Source organism: Nicotiana sylvestris, chromosome 6 (assembly GCF_000393655.2).
Source record: "Nicotiana sylvestris chromosome 6, ASM39365v2, whole genome shotgun sequence".
NCBI lineage: Eukaryota > Viridiplantae > Streptophyta > Magnoliopsida > Solanales > Solanaceae > Nicotiana > Nicotiana sylvestris.
Window position 1 is genome coordinate 197,904,497 of NC_091062.1, and position 22,269 is coordinate 197,926,765.

A 22,269-nucleotide genomic window follows, 5' to 3' on the forward strand; every position below is an offset into this window, starting at 1 on the left:
TCCTCCTGCTTCGCTACGTCCAAACGACCAGATGCTCCTGTTTCTGCTCGCCGCGCACATGGATGTTGCTTCAACCTTTGCCACGACCAGCTGCTTCTGCTTCACGTGCTGCTTCTCCGATGCTTCATCTTCTTCGTCAAAAATTCAAGGGTATTTGGTTGAGTCAAGGTCCGGTACGTCGAGTTTTGGTTGGGGGTCGTCAAAACAGTCCCTACATAGGTCGAGGCTCGTCGAAATAGTCCGTACATATTTCGTTTCAATCCGGTTAGTAGTTTTTGAGTTTTATTTTGTCCATATTTTTGTTTGATATTTTCCGGATCCAAAATCGTTAAATGATTCAATTCTTGTTGTGTTTGTTCATCGTTGAAATCATTTTTCTAGTTTGTTCATGTTCATGTGCTTTGTTAAAATTAATTTTTCAGATTTCAAATAGAAGTTTAATTAGTTGTTTTCATATTCATTTCATGTTTGTATTATTGTTTAAGTGAATGTTTGTTAGTTTGATGTTTGTTAGATTCAAATTGAAGTTTAATTAATTGCTTCTTCAATTTGTTTCATGTGTTTATGTATTTTTAAAAATTGTTAATATTGTTAAGTTCAAGTTTAAGTTCATAATTGTTTCTAACAACAAATCTTGTTATTTGTCTAAAAAAGAATTTAGTTGTGTTAAAGGAAATATATTGATTTAATCGTTTAATCCGTCATGTTTGTTGTGTTAAAATAGATTCATTCATGTTCATACTTTGTTTGTTTGATCTTGAATCCGAAATGTGTATAGTTTGATTTTTTGTTTATCATTTATGATTATTTCTTGAATTTGTCTCATAATCTTGTTTATAGGAATTGTTTGTTGTAATGTTGTTAGAGTAGTTGATTTTAAGTTCAATATTATTGAATTTAGAAATCTAAATATACTTGTTTGTTGTTGTTGTTGAATCCGAAAATAGGATTGTTTGTTGCTAAAATATTGTTCAATCAAATTTTAGTTGTTCTTTGTTGTTCAATTTGTGTTCATGTGATTTGTTGTTGAAATGTTGTTGAAATCATGTTCATGTGCTTTGTTGTTGAAATGTTGAAGAAATCATGTTCATGAAATTTGTTGTTTGAACATTGTTAGAAATTAATCATATTGTCTATATTTTGGTTATGTTTGATTAAATGATGTGTTATAGCTGATGGGTAGTTTGGTAATTTGTAGTACGTTCAGGGGTAGTTTGGTAATTTCAGTAAGGTCGTGAGGGGTAGTTTAGGAATTGTACATTTTGTAATTGTTTATATGAAGCATGGGGGACAAAATAAAATGGGGTGGGTTGTGATATGGTTATTTAATATAAAGGGGGGACAAGATTTAATTTAAAGGGGGAATCTTGTATTATTTTAAGTGAAGCATGGGGGACAAAATATAATGGAGTGGTGTGATATGTTTATTTAATGTAATGGGGATGAGTGGGAAGATAATGGGTTGGGTAGAGAAAAAGTATTGATTTTAATTAATGAAAAGATTTATGGGATGAGATTATATATATGAAGTCTTGAACACAAGACACAGACAGAAACACAGACAAGAAAAAACACACACAGAAGAGAGAAAAAAAGGGCTGAACATTTAAGAGAAAGAAAAATTCTGAAAAATATTTAAGCTTTCAAAAATAAAAATAAAAAACTAAAAAATCTCCTGCTTTCTTTCTTTGTTTGAAATTAGTATTAATGGTTGTTGTTTCATTTAAAGCTTAAGGCTTTTGTTTTTGGGATTACTACTCCACCGGTCTGTTACTGGGTTGTTACTGTTGCTGGGCAGTTGTTGCGGTTGTACTGTTATTATTGCTGCTGATTCTCATCTTCATTTTCTTTTGCTTCCAATATCAGGTACATATCTGTAAATTCATGTCATGAAAAGCTTCAACATGGCAAGTAAATGAAGTTTGGAATTATAAGGATGTCTTCTACTCATTTAAATTTTATTAGTTTAAATTTCAGTTTGTTTCAGTTGGTTAACAAAGTAGTATGCTTGACATGAAGACTATTATCTAATCGTTTTCTTTTTAAAAGTTTGCATAAGTTTTGTAATAATATTGTCCATTTCGAAATCTCATTAGTATAGTTATATTTGAACTGTCAAAATAGGGAATATGACATAAAAATGGGCCATTGATTACATCCCGTAACATTGTTAGCTAAATGTAAAGTAGAATAGAAATATCAAGAAAACTACATTCTAACCTCTGTTGTTGAATAAGGTTAAAATGATGTTGATTGTATTTTTTCATATATGGTAAGATAACGGGTATATGTATAACCATAAGAAAGGTGAATTGATTAGCTTGTTACGACGTTAAAATATTATGAATGGTTCCGACGAATTGATTAGCTTGTTACGACGTTAAAATATTATGAATGGTTCCGACGAACAACTACGTTGTATATAAAGCAATTTTATTGAATCAGTTTGTAATATTTCTTTTTTCTTATCAACTTGACTCTTATCTTCCATTGCAAACATTAACCAAACCATTATAACTTTGGACTAAAAACAAGTAGATGAGAAGGAGATATAATTTCTTCGAAAACTATTAGTTTGTTTATCAAATTAATTCTCTTTCCTAGTTTTATATGCAATTCATTTTTGGGTATGCATATATTGTATTTACGGAAAAATGGTTATTAATCCCACGTTTATTTTTACCATTTTAAATTTGAATGGCTTGGAGAAATATAATTCTTACGCAAAAAATATAATTTGCGGTTAACATTCAACAATTTATGGAAAATCTATACTACTATTAAAAATATTTTGCGTGATTAGGGATGCGTTCGCGTAACCTGATTATATTTCTAAAAGCAATTCGAATTATGCGTTCGCGCAACTTCGAACGAACATTTAATAAAAAGGGGGCTCTTCGGAGAATATCAATATTAATTTCATATAACACGAGATGTGCGGTTCAATATTTAATTATACAAGAGCGACGAACGTTCTTAATTTTATTTTTAGCACAATTTCGAACTTAAGTCTTCTTTTTTTTATAATAAAAAATTTCCAAAAAAAAATAATAATTATTATATTATCAATATCATTGTGTATACGTACGCGTGACACGATTTTTCACGTTAAAAAATATATAATATATAAAACGAATACACGTACGCGTGATTCGATTCGAAGAAGGGTCTTTAATTATAAACAATCTAAATAGAAGCGGTAACAATAAAATCATGCAATAAAAATGTATTTAACAAATCAAAATAATCAAGCCGAATATAACAGTTGAGCGACCGTGCTAGAACCACGGAACTCGGGAATGCCTAGCACCTTCTCCCGGGTTAACAGAATTCCTTATCCGGATTTCTGGTTCGCAGAATAATAAACAGAGTCATATTCTCCTCGATTCAGGGATTAAAATTGGTGACTTGGGACGCCTTAAAATTCCCAGGTGGCGACTCTGAAACAAACAAACAAATCCCGTTTCGACTGTCCTTTAATTGGATAAAACTCTCTTGTACCCTCGCGGGCGCGGAAAAAGGAGGTGCGACAATCCAAACGACATCGTTTTAAGTCAGTCAATCTCAACCATTCGTTTGATTAGATCGAACGGTCCAGATCAACTCCTCCAATACCCGACCTATTCCCATCCAAGATCGATCCGGTCTCGAGGTAAGTGAAGCGACGTCATTCCCATTAATGAATGGATCCAAGCCGTTGATCTTATCAGATCGAGCGGCTTGGATTTATTCTGTCCCTTCTGGTATATAAGTCCAAACCTTACTCGTCCCCTCCCCAAGCCAAACCCCTCCCCCGGCGACCACGAAATTCACACCACTAAACCTCCTAATCACCCTCAACACAGATCCTTACCCCTTTAACCTCAAATCATCCCGGTCTGTCTCGAATCTTCAATCGAAGATTCGAGCAAAACCCTAAACCTATCCAACCAGTCCCAAATTAACACCCCTAAGCCATCTGACCACCCTCGTTACGAATCCGTTAACCGTTTGCCTCGTATCAACCTCTACCTTCTCGAATTTTCAATCGAAGATTCGAACAAAACCTAAACCTACCCCAACCAGTCCCAAACTCCCACCACGGCATCCCATAACCTCCCTCGTGCCCAAGATACCTTTGGCCTGTTTCGAATCTTGCTAGAACCATTCGAACCCCAAATGGAACCAAGACCCCTATAAAGACCAAACCTGGGTTTTGTCCGAAATTAAAGGAATTTGGGCGTCTAATCGACCTTAGTCTAAGTGTTCTCCGATGAGAACACTCGATTAAGGTCCGTTCGACCTCAAAAAGTTCGAGTCAAGAGTTCGACCTGGGGTTCGTCTAGTTTCTATTTTGTTAAGGTATTTTCTTTTCTCCTTTCTTTCTTGTTCTATTTTTGTTACGGTTAATTGTGTTTAGTTTAGTTATAATCCAGATTTTGTCCATTGCTTCTTCTTCTTCTCCAATCAGACCTTTTTATTTGGTCGAGTCTGCTTCTGTGCATGGTCGAATATATGTATTTAGCCATGTAATTTGTTAGTTTATAAGTTCCCTGTTTAGTCGATACCACTCGAATCACTTGTTGGTCTGTTTATTCCGATTGTTTGTTGTTAAATGCTAAATGTTATAGCCTGTGTAATCAATTGAATAAGCGTCGTCGATTAGTCTTTTAGGCTTGAATGTTATGTTAACATGATAATAGTTCAACCGTTGGTTCATACCAGTATGTTTACCATCATGCATCTTGTGTATACTTGAATTAGAGTTGTGTGTGCTCATTCCCTTTATTTGGTTTGACCTCCTGTTCTTTATAGTTGTTCACATGAACCTCCTGCCTTGATTCATACTGCTTCAATTTTGGCTTGTATTATTGAATCCCTGCTCAATCACTGGGTCTGAGTTGATCAGGATTGGTTCCCAATATGATCAGCTCATTCCCTTTGATTAATGCCATGTTTGAAATGATCTGGTCTTCTGCTTTGAATCACTATGTGAATTTGGTAGTGGGAATTGGTTTATAGCTGTAGTAATTTAGTGATCAATTAGAAATTAGTTGTTAGGGTTACAACTTATAGAGTTTTAATAACAGATCAATGAAGCTTAGGGCAGGGCAGTAATACACAGGGGTTAAGGGGGTAATTTTGGGATTTAACAGGTCTGCAAGTGGACTAACTTAAGGGTCTGTTCAGTGGATAATAGATACCATTAGTTTAATATCAATGGGGAACATAACATGATAGTATGGGAGTTAATAGGAATACTATAATAACCCATAGGTTTGATTGAAACAATAGGGAACAAGGCATGCAAGTGTGGGGAACAAAATAACTTCAAACAAGAAGACATTAAGTAATGGGATTCAAAGGGGGATGGGCAGTTAGAATCTGATGGTTTCAAGGCAGAGATAGCAGGCCTATTTTTGGGTTATAAATAGAGTCATTTAAGACAGATTTAGGGGGCTGGTTTTTTTTTAGGAGAGCAAAAATCAGTTTTCTTTCAGTTTTTTTTCAGAGAGTCTAGGCTGGATTTTTAACATTTAAGAGTTCAGTAATTTGAGAAAAAAACAGGCTGGTTTTTAATCCTAAAAGGTTCAGTGTTTGAGAGCTAAGAAACTGAAAAATGAGGTCTTTTCTTTTACTGCTGAATATCAAAATTAGTACTATTACTGTTTCATTGGTGTTGATGGTTGGTATTTCTAAGATTTCAATTGGTTTTTCCTGAGTTTGCTATTGGTTATTTGCTACTGTTTCATTGGGTGCTGCTGGAATTCTGCTGGTTGTTTTCTTTCTAATCTGTCACTGGGTATTCTGTTTACTGGTTGTTGCTGCTTATTGTTGTTGTTGCTGTGTTACATACTACTCTGCTGATCTTCTTCTTCTTGTATTCCAATACCAGGTACACTACCCTGAACCACATTGATGTAAGCTCGTTGAAGTTTGAAATGAAATGTTCGAACACATTTATTGTTCAACTGAGAACTTCCTGCATTTTAATTGATAGTAGTTTAGATGTTTTCCTGTTCTATAGATGGTAGTTATGTGTATAATCAGAACTGTTTCTTAAGGTGGGTTATCTGTTAAACATTGTATAACATTGAACTGTTAAATTGAACCCTTGGAATGGCGTGAAGTGTAGTCAGTTCAATAGGTTTGTGAAATGGGATTGTTGAATCAGTTTGGAGGAACTCGATTGTCATCAGTAATAGGTGGATCTAGATTAATGTCAGGTTAAAAGGGTAATGAACTTGTAATAGGATTTCAATTCATGAGCTGATCTAGTAATATTCATCCTACTCGCTAGTAATTTTATCATTAATCATGCTAGTGTATTAGGATGTCTTCGTTTGAATAACAGTTTCTAAATTCGATAGTAAGCAAAACCTGAATTGTTGTTGGTAGATTAGTGTTGAAATCAGTTAAAAGTCAGGAAAAGAAAGGCTCATTTACATTAAATCGGTTCATTAAAACCCATAGTTCGTAATAGATAATGGGTATGATAAATTGGTTTAGGAATTTTGGAGTTCATGTCTGTCAATTAAAATGAAGGTATGCATTGTCGTTGAGGTGCGTCATCGTTAAGTTGTTGGTTCGAACAACAAAAGCTGGGACATTGCACGCTTGTAATTAATTAGGCCTTTTTCTCTATCTTTAGAGACAAAAGTAAATAGAGAACCATAGTCGCTTTAGGATATCCTTAAAATAAACGAGGCGTGCCTCGCCTAATAAGTTGCAAACTGCGGGGCCCTCAATAGGTGCTTATGATAAACACTTAGGTTTCGGGATATGCCGTCTTAGCAAATTTTGCGGCATTCTCAAAATAATAGCGCGTTAGCATCTTTAGGCGCGTATTTAATAATGTTATCTTCCTAAACTCGGGTGCACATTTATGTGACCCAAATCCAAATCTCAACGAAGTTGGAACGTATCGAAAATTGCGGGTACATTTATGTGGCGCAATTCGAGATGCATTCTCACGACGTTGCAATTCTTTAAATAATAAATGATAAAAGCGGTTCAAGGTTAAAATTGGTACATAGGTTCAAAATGTATTAAAATCAGATAAATAAGCCAAATATGACAGTTGAGCGACCGTGCTAGAACCACGGAACTCGGAATGCCTAACACCTTCTCTCGGGTTAACAGAATTCCTTATCCGGATTTCTGGTACGCTGACTGTTAAACAGAGTCATTCTTTTCCTCGATTCGGGATTAAACCGGTGACTTGGGACACCATAAATCTCCCAAGTGGCGACTCTGAATTAAACAACAAATCCCGTTTCGATTGTACTTTAATTGGAAAAACTCCCTCTGCGCCCCTTTGCAGGGCGCGGTGAAAAAGGAGGTGTGACAGGAAGTACTAGTCGAAGTTGGAGAACCCAGCCTAAGGTACTCCCATGAGAGCGGAACGAGTAACGACGAGAGCAAAAGGCAGGAACTCGATGAAGTCGACGAACTAAGAGATATGGCCTACATAAGAATGGTCGCCCAAAAACAACAAGCAAAATGCTATTACAACAAGAAAGCTAAGGTCAGGCCACTCAAAGTCGGGGACTACGTACTGAAAGCTAAAACTCAAGCGAGCAAAGATCCCAAGGAAGGCAAACTGGGAACAAATTGGAATGGTCGGTACAAAATCACATCCAAAGCAAACAAGGGTTTATTATAATTAGAGACGATGGAAGAAATCTACTACCAAACAATTGGAATATCAGCCAACTCAAATGCTTCAACTTCTGAGAGAAAAAGCGTCCCTCAAGTCGTACTTTTTTTCCTCACTTGAATTTTGTCCCATTTGGATTTTCTCAAGAAGGTTTTTAACGAGGCGACAAAGGGAATTCTTCGAGTCGAAGTACGCGAATGTAGGGTCATGGTTACTATTTCATTGCTCGACCTCTCAATACTCTCCAGATCGACCAATGAATGGACTAAATAGACTGGGACTTGGACTGGAATGCCAGCCAACACCCAAAAATTTTGTAAATTTTGTCCAAGTGTGTAACCAAAGCAATAATGTCAAAGCAATAAGCTTTATGCTTATCAACATACCTTTTTCGCATTAAGGTTATGTTCGATTACGATCAAACAAACACCTACCGAACCTCGGCCATGATTTAATGAAAAGTTATGTTCGACCCCGCTCGAATAAATACCTACAGGCCCTTGCTCGGGATCTAATGAAAGGTTACGTTTGACCCCGCTCGTACAAACACCTACTGGACCTCGACCTCGATTTAATAGAAGGTTACATTCGACCTCGCTCGAACAAACACTTACTGGACCTCGACCGTAATTTAATGAAAGGTTATGTTCAACCCCGCTCGAACAAACACCTACCAGCCCTCCGCCACAATTTAATAAAAGGTTATGTTTAACCTTGCTCGAACAAGCACGTATCGATCCTCAGCTGTGATCTAACGAAAGGTTATGTTTGACCTCGCTCGAACAAACACATATCGGCTCTCAGCCACATCCCTAACAAAGAAACAAAAATATACATAAGTACAAAAAATAAACCGCAAGAAGAGAAGAAGATGCAAGGAACAACTCTGATATTTCATATATTTAAAAACTGTTTACAATAGGCTCGTGAAGACGCCGGCAAAAAATATACAAAAAATCAAAAGAGAAAACTATTGGCCACCACCATCATGGCCTTCAACATCCCCGCTGACTTGGCCCTCAACAACATCGCCACCCTGACCATCAACACCCTCGCCATCGCCACCTTCGCCCTCATGATACACAGCGTCACACCAGGCATTCTCCTAGAGCCGGTCTACACCCTCGTCCTCATCGGCCTTAGGTGTAGCGGTATCATACCCATAAGCAACTTGAACTTCACGAGCCTTAACACAAGCATCTTCGAGGGCAGCCTTAGAAACGGATCCTGTCGCATGCAAATCTCAAAACACATCTAACTGAGCCTCGACATGAATCCACTCTTCATACAATTCCCTAGGAATATTAGGAAGAGCATGGTTGTGCTAGTAATTGGGCCTTCTCGGCCTCAAGAGCAGCAACTCAATTGTAGAGGCTAGAAGTGTCTTTCTCCATCTCTCCAATCCTCTCATCGAGCCGCTCTTCTTTAAGCTTTGTCGTTTCTAAATCATTTTGTTGCTCAGAATGGAGAGTCTGGATCACCACCTATAGAGACTCTGCTTTCCTCAAAGCCTCTGATCTAGCGGACTACATATTCTCTAGATCCTCTAACTTCTCGACGACCTTGCCACTTACATCCTCTACCCTAAATTGACACTCCTCAAGCTGGGCACACAACAAAACCACCTAAGCCTAGACATAGTTGCAATGGGCTTCGACCCCCTTGCTGAGCTCAAGCTCTTCCTTTTTTGCTCCTCAACGTCCCTTTCAGGACGTTGCACTTCCCCACCATCCACACCAGCTCATCGTCTCTGGCCTTCAAATCCTCTTTAAGTCAGCGTACATCGCCACCCTCATAAAGCTGACGGTATTTCTCAAGGACACTAAAGTACATGTCCTTCAACTTCACATAAATATCTTTACACCTCTACTTCCTACGAGCACTCTCAATTTCTAAGATAGTCGTCTACAAAATGAACAAAAGAAGTTAGAGACTGTGAAAGAACAAAACCAAAGGAAAACAACTGACAACGAATGTACTTACCCGAAGGGCGAGGCCAGCAATGTTATTTGACAGATCGCTCTCATTCATATCCTTGAGGATCGTACCCTCAACTTCAGAACTAAGAGGGATAATAGAAGGGATAGTCTTCTCGGTATTCACGAGAAGATTATAGTTCATCGGGATCGTAATAGCCCTCGAACCCCCCTCCAACCTCACAAGCTGAGTAAGCCCCTCGTCGATCATCCTCAACTCATCTACATCCATTTCGGAATCAAATCCAACATCCTCCTCAGCAATAACATTCCTTCTATCATCAGTCGAAGGAGGTACATCCGTCGCAACACCAGAATACGAGGCCTCTTCGTGTCTTGGAAGAACAGGTCCATCACGGTCCACCACACCTTCGACCGCATCCCCCTCAGGTCGTATGTCCATATCCACCAAACAAACGATCTTGGGACTAGTCTATGGGCTCTTCCTGATATGCACTATAGCCGTCTCCTGAAGGATAAAGCTGTAATCTCCCACATCGGTGGGCGGCGACCTTTTCCCCATGACATCCATGGCCCCCCTCTTACAAGGAATCAAATCCCCCTCGCCAAGAAAAGGCTCGTCCTCATCTATAAAATGGAATGAAGGAGAAGCCGAGTTTTCCACGATCGAAGTCCCCACGGCCGAGGAAGGAGCAAGTTTGAACGCAGCAACATGAGGGACCGAGACACGAGCAGAATCAGTCGTAGTCGAAGAAGGGGTAGGATCCAAGGACGCAGTAGCTTTTCTCTTTCGGAATGAGGGTGCGAGAGCTTTCGACCTCTTCGAAGATCCCCTGGCTGAAGCTAAGAAAAACATAGGGAAATAGGAAGATCAACAGAGGTAAACAAAAAGAAAAAGAACTAAGACTCCAATAATAAAAGGAACTTACCAGTCGAAGGGAGAGCAGGGCCAAACCTCTTAAAGAAACCCGACCACTCATGAATCCCTGCGATGTGAGGGAGGAGTCAACCAACTGAGTTAGAAATATGTTCGACCAAAGAGGAGGCGAGGTCTTGGCTGCATGAGAAAAGGACAAGAGGTCAAATCCTACGACCAAGCACGGAGAAAAGCCAGACACCTACATATAAGGAAATTAGGTACTTAAGAGTATAATTCCAAGCCTCAGGAGAACCGTCGACGTTGGCCACCACGTCCTCGGTTCTAACGAATAAGAAGTTGAACCAGAATTGGCGGTTGGATTTATTATCCGTCTTCACCACCAAGCACTTGCCTCCTCGGTGGCGAAGGTTCAACATCGTCCCCTATAAAAGCTAGGGAGCAAACAGATGTATTAAATGCCAAAGAGTTAATTCGACCTCGACTATCTCGACAAATTTGGTAAGCATCCTTATAAGCTTATAAACATACGGCACGATCTGAGCTGGGCAAATGTCGTAATAAAGACAGAATTCCTCCACCATCGGGAGGAGAGGGAGAGTGTAGCTGACTTGGAAGGCCAAACTTAGCCCACCCAACCGGGATTAATTCGATGTGATTAGGAAGGCCAAACTTAGCCTTAAGCTCTCCCAAATCCTTCACCGTTATCAATGACCGAAATGCTTCAGGTTCAGCATTAGGTAATTTGGAGAAATCTGATCTAGTATAAGGGTTGCGAGGAATTATCTCCTCCACCAATGGGAAACTTCCATCCTCGACAACGACAGGAACATTCTCCTCGTGAGAGGGAAACACCATCGCCAAATGATCGCATCATTTCCCTCACTAGACTCAGAAGGCATGTTAGACATGTTTTGATAAAAGAAAGAGAAGTGTCCAACGATGAAGAACTGAGAATAATGTAAATCAGTGGAGCAGAGAGGAGAGGTATAAAGCAAGGAAAGAGCAAGAGAGTAATATAGGGTTTCGAAAAAATAGAAAACTTAAAACTTCAAAATCGCACCAAAATACCTCTATTTATAAGGATCTTGTCACCAAGACCGAAAACGGTTCATCATTCTGGGCACCAAAACCGAAGCGGCAGGTTTAATCAGAGGTCACACGCGAAACAAAGCAACGAATCGGGAATATGCGTCATAATGACGCATGACGTCATGACGTCATCCTAACTCGTGGACATCATAACTCCAACAAATCGCTCGGGAAAATCAAAGCGTTTGAAATGAGCGGCCCGCGTAGGGCCACGTTGCTAGTTCGCTGTAACCACCATGACCTGCATAGCTCGCTCGATTTTTTCAACCACAACGAACAAGATCCGCTCATCGAACCCGATTGAAGCCGGCCTCAATAAGCGGAGGGACTAACTATATAGGTCAAAACCTGACTTTAGAATATTTGAGCGAAGATAGTACTAAGGGGAGAGTTCCCAAGTCGTCGTTAGTCGAAATGGCCCAAGGAGCAGCGAAGTCTGTGGTCGAAGAGTCAACGAGAGCCGTAGTCGAGATGTCAACAAGGGTCGAGGCCGAGATCGAGTACCGTTGATAGAGCTGTAACGACTAGTTTTCAACACTTGTACTATTAGGGTTTCTTAGGAATATGTCCCCATATATATAAAAAAGGAGACAATGATCGGGGACATGTGATATTCATTTGCAAAAAATACACTTTGACTTGAGAAAGAGAATCGGATCTCATTTGCTAAAATACAAATATCACCTTTTCACTAAGATTCTTGTCTATATTTTTCTATTAGATATGAGGATAACTCAAATATTCAAGGAATTGTCTATCATTCATCATTGTCAGAAAGAACATCCCCTCATTTCAACCTTTCTTGGGTGACACATTCATTTTATTTACTTAAATGTCATTTATTGTTGTTTGTTGTTATTAAATGTTACATTGTTACTCTGATTTGTGGAATATTTACTATATATCACTGCTATTGTCCGACCGTACTTGCATAGTAATTATTGCTTTTTTAAAAAAAAATCTCATCTAAGGATATTATTGTTAGCTAAGACTAACCCTTATTTACATAAATTTAATTATATATTTTTTGGTCAAACATATTCAATATTAAGAACTTTAAAGAATAAATCACAATTTTAAATCCATCAAGAACATATATTAGTATGTGAAACACTAGAATTAAATTTTAACAATAGAATATTTTAATTCCATAATTTTAAAAACACAAAAAGCTAAAAGAAAATTTAAAAGTTAAACAGATCAAATTTAAATTATAGATCAGCCTTAAGTTAATAAATTTAATATTTATGCCAAATATTTTTTGAATAAATTCAATATCTACAATATTAAACATTTTCTGAATAACTATTGATAAATCTAACATTTATATTAGTTAAGAACACTTTAACTAAATTTATCACTTATATATTGCATATTACGATACAGTCAAAATAAATAATAAAAATATTACTAAATCACACGAAATGAATAGTTTATATAAATATTTTATTTATATAATAATATATTATGAGACAATAAGTAATAACGATGAAAATAGGATAGTAAAAATTAGTGTTCTCTATTGTAGTTAACAAAGTAACTCACTTATTGCACATTCCGATACAGTTAAAATTGTGATTTATTCTTTAAAGTTATTAACATTGAATTTAGGTATAAAAGTCTAATTTTGATTATACGTAATAGAATAATCGAAAAATTGGTATAGTATAAATTTTATAAAATAACCGACCGAACCGAACCATTTAACACCCCCTAATTATAAGTCACATGAAATGAATAATTTATACAAGTATTTTATCTATAAAATAATAAAACATAAAATAATATATTACGAGACTATGAAAACAGGATAGTAGTAAATTAAGTACTTTAAATTATTCCAAAATATTTTACAACCTTTAAATTAAGTACCACCTATTTTTTCATAAGTTCAATCTCAGCTATTCTTTTATACTTTGAACTTACCTCCCTGATTACTTTCATCTTAAACTATTTTCTAGAAAGATTTAGGAGTAATTAGCTTCAAACATGATTAATGTACAAAATAGTACTTCCTCCGCTTATGGAGAAACAATTTGACTAAAATTTAAAACTAAATTAAATTAATTCAATTTAGTATTTGAAAATTAAATTAAAATATAAAAAAGTACACGAAAAATATTTATAAGTTATAATTAACAGAATATATTTTAAAACATTAATCAAACTTTACACAATTTAATTCTCGATCAAAATATTTCATCTAAATAAATTAAAAAACTGTTCGAAACACAAATATTCTTCAAACTACCAAAATGGATTGAAAACTTTATAAAACTTTTGCGCGAGATATAGAGTTTAAACAGGAGAGCCTTAAAGCTGCATAAACTCATAATAGTGTAATGGCCTCGTACTGAAAAGAAAAGGAAACGATTATACAGTAACGTCTATATCGCCGGTAAGGACTCTGGCCGCCTTGAGAACTCCGGACAATTCGACGGATCCGGGTAATCGAATATTCCATCCACCGTCAGAAAATCGCCGTTACTGCTCTCGTCGTTATCTTCTCCGTTCATGATTCCGGTAAACATCCCCAAGTTGAACGAGTCATATCTTGGTAACTCGTTCTCTAACGGAATCATATTCCCTGATCCATTGGCGGTCCCCGACGTATAGACTAATTCGGCGTCAATATAGTTATCGGGAGATGCGGCGGGAGGTAGGCCGAGTTCATCGTCCGGAGCTTCTAGAAGGTAGCCGAGGTCTGATTGGGATTTGCGGGAATCTGATGACGTTAGGTCAACGAATGTCTCGTGAGGTGGTAGATTTGTAGGATGTAGGATTTCTTCTTCAAAGCTCTTGATTACCGAATAAAGGTCCTGAGATTCCGGTACACCATCTGTTAAACTTTCTGGCTCATCTAGGATATCCAGGATGTCTTCTCTGATCTGCTTGGCCTCTGGTGAGTCTATGTCTACATCACCAGCATCGGTTTCTTCTGACTCGGTCGAGTTGACACAGTCAGGGTTCACCTCAAATTCCAGTTCGTCTCGTTTCGACTCGACCGAGCTCAGACCTGCATTTTCATCTGAGTGAAGTCTCTTTGACTCAGGTGAATGGAAGTCCGGGTCCAAACCCGACTCATATCGGGATCGTTTGTTACCATTTCTGTTAGTTTTGCACTCTCCCATATCCAAGTGTTGCATAATACAGCTTATATTTGATGGAGGAAGAAACTTTAAAGGGGGCCAGAATTTATAGTGGAGCGAGGGGGACAGAAAAGTGGGGATATTTTCGGGTGATTTTTTTTTAATAACGGGAAGTTTTAGAGTAATGCTAAAATTATTTTTGTGTGAATTTATAAGTTACATGTATAACTAGTCATTGATGCTTATATTAAAATAGATTATTTAATTTATTTGCATAAATATTTGGGATCTTTATATAAGTAGTTAGTTATATTTTTTTTGGTCATATACATAAATTATACATTAATTATATTATTATACACATGTTAAGTATAAATTATATTAAGCGATTGAGTAGGCGAGTAATTTGGGTTAATTTCATGGACCTTTTATTAATGATGGGCGGGAAATTAGGAGGAGGTGAGATGGGAGATGTGGAATGACGCCCTTGTTTGGCTGATTCTTACTTGATAAATGCTGCCCACATCTTCCCTATTACATCTACCATGACATTTTCACTTATCTTATTGTTTGTCTCTTTTATTACGTATATTTTCATTTCCTTGAGAAGTTTTATTTCGTGTCTTATATAACTTACATTAATTATATAAAAAAAAAATTATCTCATAAATTTATGGATCCCAATCTTATACTTCTTGGTTCATAGAAATTTGGGTTCATAAAATTGTGAGATAAAAAAATTGTCTTATACGACTAGTGTCAATTGTACGAGACACAAAATAAAATTTTCAATTCTAATGGTTCACACTTCACAATGTCGTAGTTATTGATATTTTGATGGGTGACTAGATTGGCAGGAAAAAGGCCGGCCCCCTAATAAATGAGAAAAAGATAATGCAACCAATAAAAGGAAAAATAATTTAAGGTTTTTATACTTTTGACAAAGATATTTTGTACTTCTTTAAATTCTTATCAACTTTTGTTTTTTTATAGAGAAATGAACTTTAGATCTAACTCACTTCAAAAACCTGCATTTAAGGTGAGCTTATTCCAAAATTCCTCCAGAATACGTAAGGAGATTAATTTCATAACGGATGTGAAACAACCTAACATTCACCCCTCGTTCAGATCTGTCAACTAGAATATGAACAATATAATATTAAGCTTATTATATGGTAAATTAAAAGTCGTTTGTATGGGTTTAATATTATGAGACATTGAACTAAATCAATGCTTTTAGCTCTTAAAAGGAGTATTCCCAAATTCAGACAAGAAGATCACTCGACGCTTCAATAATTAAAATAATTATACTTTTTAATTTCTTAAATGTCAACTACTTAAAATAATTTAATTATCCAAAATGCCTAAAGTATTGAGCCAATATTCTCGAACGGTTGGGAATTGGGATGAACTTCTGCGCCGAATTCGTGGGCGGCATGGTGTCCACTATAAGAGGAGTAGATCTAAAGGAAGGGTTGGAACTGGGTCAGCGTTTGCGCCCATGCACGGCGCCACGTCCTTGCAATATTCACCACGTGGTGGTGCCGCAAATTAGCCGCTCGTTAAAATAGAAGCGGATCTAGTCAAATATATTAAAATTACAATAAACAATAGATAAAAACTATAATTTTAAAAATATAAGATTCAAGAATAAAAACTTATTGAACTATAAAATTTAAATTTTAAATTCGCAGTCTTTTATAAAAATGCTCCGCCTGCGCTCTTGGAAAGTTGAAACAGGCAATTGCATATTATCCGTATCTAACCTTTGCATCCTGTCGAAAGCCTAAACAACTTTGTTAGATAAGAGTAATATTAGTACTAAAATGGCGTCGTGGTACCATCATGTCGTGTGACTTACCTGTTCTTCTTAACATTATGTTAATCAGCAGCAATTATTCGAGCAGTAGTATTAAGAGCTAATCTCCCTCTCCTTGACGTTAATGAATAGACAATTTCAATTTTTTGGAGTTTGTGATTATTTGATACGTATCAATTTATAATTATTTTTCTTTTTATAAACTTAATAACATACTTACAAGCACACGCAAATGGAAGTAGAACAAAGACTTCTTTTGTTTAACTATTTGGTGTTTGTTATTGTCTAAAGTCTAATCGGCTAATCCAGATTTTGGGTAATCTACGATAAAAATAGAGTATTATTCTCCGGAAATTTTTTTAATTTTAAATTTAAATTCAAAATATCTGATTAAAGATAGAGAAATCTCAACCGTTACACTATACCCCTCGATCATAGAGCAAAAGCTGCCTCAAAACTTTGAGGGGTTCAACATAACGCATTACGAATTGAATCCCAGCCTCTCGCTTTCATCTATTTGGTGGTGGTAACACCAGGTGTTACCCAAGCTGTCAAAGTCTGAATAACGACAATTTATCTTAAAGAATTAGGTGAAGGATTAGACTTTAATTCCGAGTTTAATGAATAGTTTAATTCGTAAGAAGCCAAACGCGAATTGAGCTTTGTTTTCTTGAAGTTTACAGTGTCAAATCTTAATAAATGGTTACGAGGAACCGATGAGAATAGGCAACTCCCACTACTTTAATTCGAAACGGAGCAAAAATTTCAATTCTATGTGTTTTAAATTTTAAAATAATGACTTTAAATATTAATAGTTAGGTTCAAAATTTAATATTTATACTTATTTAATAAATTTTTAATATATATTTAATGTTTGAGCAAAAGCTATTGGGTTCGACCGCTTTAATAGGATTGATTGATGAATCAAATATTTTTATCCTCTGTTAGTGTGGGGGTGTGGGTATGCTGTGGAGAATTATTAGTTCGCGTATGGATGGATATCGTTTGAAAAGAGTTAAAGACAAGCTTTAATTAAGTAAAATATAGACCATTAAAATTTCACGTGGGAAACAGCCTCTCTACCTTTTCGGATAAGGGTAAGGTCTTCGTACACACTATCCTCCCTTAACCCCACTTATAGAATTCTACTGGGTTGTTGTTGTAAAATCTCACGTCAACAACTAAAAGAGATTGGCATAATAGCTTAGGAGGAAGGAGGCTTTGCGACAAACACGTTATCTATTTATTTCCATCTATAATTTTTACAAGAGGAGTTAAAAATATTAAACTGTTTTAAGATATATGTTCTATTAGTTTCAACTTCGTGAATTCGACATTAAAGCTCTCCAAATTTTGCAGCTCCATTTTAAATAAAGTTTCATGCGATATGCGTGGATAGCATCGAGTGCATTTTTGTAGAAAACTTCTAATGAAAATCTTATGCGCACTTGTATCACAAAAGCTGACAAAAGGAGGTCTCCTTGAGGAGGATAATGTGTAACCAGACCTTATCCCTACCTTGTGGAGGTAGAGAAACCGTTTCTGATAAACCTTCGGCTAAAGAAAAGCATCTCTCGTTAGGTTTGAAAAAGAAAAAATAGTAGTGAAGAAGCGATGTTGAAAATAATGAACACAAGAACAGTAACAACAGCAAAGCAATAAGATAACCAAAGCAAGGAAACAAAATGGAGTAATAGAAATGAAAGACTAAGATATGTAATACGAAAGTGATGATGAAAGCTCCATTTAGTCTTATGTAAAAGTCCCCACTTCACCTCTTTATTTCCAGTAATGACATATGTTTCCAACAATAGCAAAGGCTGAGGTTAAAAGCCAATGCAACTATTGGCATCTTCCCAGTTATATTTTCACCTGTTGTTTATGTCCATCGTGATATATCTGTTCCAAGAAAAGCAAAAGCTGAATTTAAAAGCCAATGCAAACCATTGGCATCTTTACATTTACACTTTTATCACAAACCAGGGCTTATTTCTTAGTGGAGCAAATGACCAAAAATAGCAAAAGAATGAGGTAACACAATCCACTTTTTACTTCTAACTGATAAGAGAATCACCTGTGGAAAGTTAACACATCTCAATCCATGTATTCTCGGGAGGATATGGGAAGAGGGAGAGTAAGCTTCGAACAGCTGAGCAAAACAAGGATACATTGCAAATTAGAATTTCCAAAAAAATTGACTAGAAACAACCAAACAAGGATAGATTTACGAGGTGTGGCAACGCCATAATTTAGCTTCAGCGGAATTAGTCAAATAAGACGAGTGGTTTACAGCTCAAAGAATTCGTGACAATCCAACTTGCGAATATTTTTTTTAAAATTTTACTATCGAACCAAGAGATTTAACATAATCAATTTTGCAGAATCTCTCACCAACTTGTCAAACAGTGGGTCAGGTAAATAAATTAGTATCTATACCGTTCATTTAGTATACACATAATTAGAGTATTTTCTATGCTGGCCATCAACCTACCACACAACTCATTCCTAGCTTGGGACTCTAGACACTATTTTATCCATATGATTGTCCATAATCACATGAGAGACCAAAAGAATCTTACTTTTCCATCCTAAAGTGTCATTTGAAATCAGATAGCCCCAATGGGCAATCCTATTTGAATTCTTTTGCTGAAATTGGTCATCTCCTACGATGCACCATAACCTGCAAGTTTCAGCCAGAGATTGCTCTTTCAACTGTCCGGCAACTAATTATAAAAAGCAGCGGTGGAAATTGTAAGGATGAGATTCTTTTGGTACATTCATTTCTTTCTGAATAGAGGTAAAAGAATCTGTGGTAATGAACCTAGAGATAGCAGTGAAAGTGGTATAATTCTCATCCATATTTTCTAAGGGGAAATTACAATTTTGTTCCTCAAGTTATAGCATAGTTATTTCTTTTCCATATGGCATAGATCAAGTTCAATTGTTTTTGTTGCTTAAATTCAACAAAAACTTCTGATCGAATCAACAGGAAATAAATTTAATGCAAACAACCTCATCATCTTTTGTGGCTCCGCATTCTTTCTCACTATATATCCCCACTAACCTCCTACAAAATCCTTTCTCCAATATTGTAATTTGCAAACTTTAAATAGACCCCTACTCAACCCCTTGGAAACTTGTAAGTGGTCCCTTGAGCTTGAAGACAAGTCAAGAAACACTAAGAAGGGTAGCCATTGAACTTTCTATTTATTAGTCTCACTCAACAACATACAGCTTAGCTAAAAAGGGTAAGCAACTAATGTGAGCCTATATTTAGTGATTTAGTCAATTCAAGCTTTGGCACCATAAAGAATAAAGGTGGATGCAGGAAAGGGGAACTTTGGAGGGTAAGATGTCAATGTGCATGAAATGATTTTGATGCATTTAGAAGGGACATTAGCAACAGAAGGGGATTGAGGTGAAACTTTGCCAATCTATGAACCTTTTCATGTGATGCAGCTGCGCCATTTTTAAATTTTCAGTAAATAAAGTTAAAGGTGTTGAGTCATTGGAGCAGTGAACTAAAACTAGTACTTACATTACAACACAAGTAAGTTACCCCCACCCCCCGCCCAAAACCAAAAGAAAAAACGTAGTTCACAACATTGACATTGCGAAATCTCAAGTAGCCACCAAGGTTCAATCACAGGCGACACACTAGGTGAATCCTTCATTTGCCTAAGACTTGTAGGCAAACTTGATGGTTAGAGTTACCTAGTACCTACGATAGTAAAAAGTAGCGGCTACTCGGTGGATTAGTTGAGGTGTGCAAAAACTCATGGACATCAACATTTTAAAAAATAATACGAATGATTTAGGTTCAAATATGGCTTGGCATGAAAATTTCAGAAGAATGTATGAAAGGTGTTAAGAAAACATCAGGGTTTTAATAGATGGAAGAGCTATAAAAGAGACTGCAATCTTGTAGCTGGATCATGAAGAGGAAGATTAAGAGAGGTAAAGAGGTTATCCAGAATTCTGTAACTCTATCTCATGATTTTTTTTTTTTTTGGGTGATCTTTTACCAGACACTATGATATGCATTTCCTGTGTGTCACTTTGAGGCCATATGTGATTCTTGGGATAATTTAACAACAATATATAAGTATCCCATCAAAGAGTAACAGAACTCAGAATGCAGCGTATTTATTTCTTTCCTTAACAAACAATCAACCAACTTTGCCTCAATCACCATTAGTTGTAGTATGTAATATAAATCCCCTTCACTCATTCTGCTCTATTCAGGTCCATTACAACATTTCGGAAAATTCAAAAACCTCACATTTTCAAGAACTATGTCTGATTTACATAACACAACAAAGCAGAATGATAACTTTGGGTATCTCACTAACTCCCCCACCCCCCACCCCCCCACCCCACAACCAAAACAAATGTGGCGTCGAATCAGAGGCACAAGAAGACAGTTCCAATCCAGTAAAAAAGAATGAGGAGAGAAAAGCACCCGAGAAATTGGACCAAAGAAAATGATCATTCTGATCCCAAAGCTTCAACCTTTGGACCTGCAATTGGAGCAAATAAAACAACATTCACAATCAATCAATCAGCTGTACCTAAATACTGGTAAATAATTAGTCTTTTTAATCATATTAAAGTTTATTTTTTTAATGACGGTGGTGTTCAGGCACACCAAGACTCAGGCAGAAGGAATTCACCTAGTGTTTGATCTGAACTCGGACCTCATTCATTGGCCACTAGGCCACAACCTTGGGTCTTACTCATATTAAAGTCTTTTCATATTTCAAACCGAACCTAATGTTAATGTAACAACAACAACAACAACTACTACTACTACTACAACAACAGTAAAAAGAACTGGTCTTTGGAGAAATACAATACTGACCGTGAAGAGCAGGGGGACGAAGGTCTTTGCCCCAGCCAACACCACGAATGGAATCAAGGTACTGATGGACAAGGTGTCGACATTTCTGAAGGTGGTTCAAACCCTTTATACGGTAACACCAACGCAGCTTTTCACGGAGTATCTTCGCCTTTTTAATGTCGACCCATTTCTCCCTCACTAAATGCTCCCTCATCTCGAAGAAAGCCACAGGGTCCTTATGCGGATTATTCGGGTCTGAAGTCATCCGGAGCTCCTTCATCGATCTGGACTCCCTTCCTCCTCCCCATTTTCTCTTCTCCTTTGCTGCTTTTCTTCTCTACTGATCAAGTATAATGGAGCTGAGTGTGAATCTGGGAGAAATAAAAATAGCCAAATTTACAAATGGTCGTTCAAAAATAGCCTAATTTCAAAAGTAATCGAAATTTAGCTACTTTTCATGTAAAGATAAATTTGAGCAAAAACACTGTTCAAAACCCGAAAAATACGCCAGTATATTATACTGGAGTTCCAGCATAAGTATGCTTGAACTCCAGCATATTATACTGGAGTTCCAAGATAAGTATGCTGGAACTCGAGCATAATATGATGGAGTTCCAGCACAAGTACACTAGAACTCCAGTATAATATACTGGAGTTCCAGCAAGTATAATTGTCCAATATAATATACTGGAGTTTGGAGCACCGGTGCTCCAGTCTCCAGTATATTATACTGGAGTTAGCAAATTATACCGGTCTAACATAATATGCTGGAGTTCATACACAGGTGCACCGAACTCCAGTATATTATGTTGGACCGGTCTCTGTTGCAGCAAAATAGTGGCTATTTTTCATTGACTTCGTAAACGCTGGCTATTTTTGAATGACCAGTCCAAAAACTGACTATACCGTGCTATTTTTAGTGTGAATTTGAGTTGAATCATTTGGGCTTGGGTCAAATCAAATCACACTCGGAGAA

At 36.7% G+C, this 22,269-nt stretch overlaps 1 pseudogene; it reads right to left on the reverse strand.

The window, feature by feature from the left end:
* Positions 1–18,095: 18,095 nt before the first annotated feature.
* LOC104215214 (NADH dehydrogenase [ubiquinone] 1 beta subcomplex subunit 10-B-like) lies at positions 18,096–21,601 on the reverse strand (annotated as a pseudogene).
* Between the last annotated feature and the right edge of the window lie 668 nt (positions 21,602–22,269).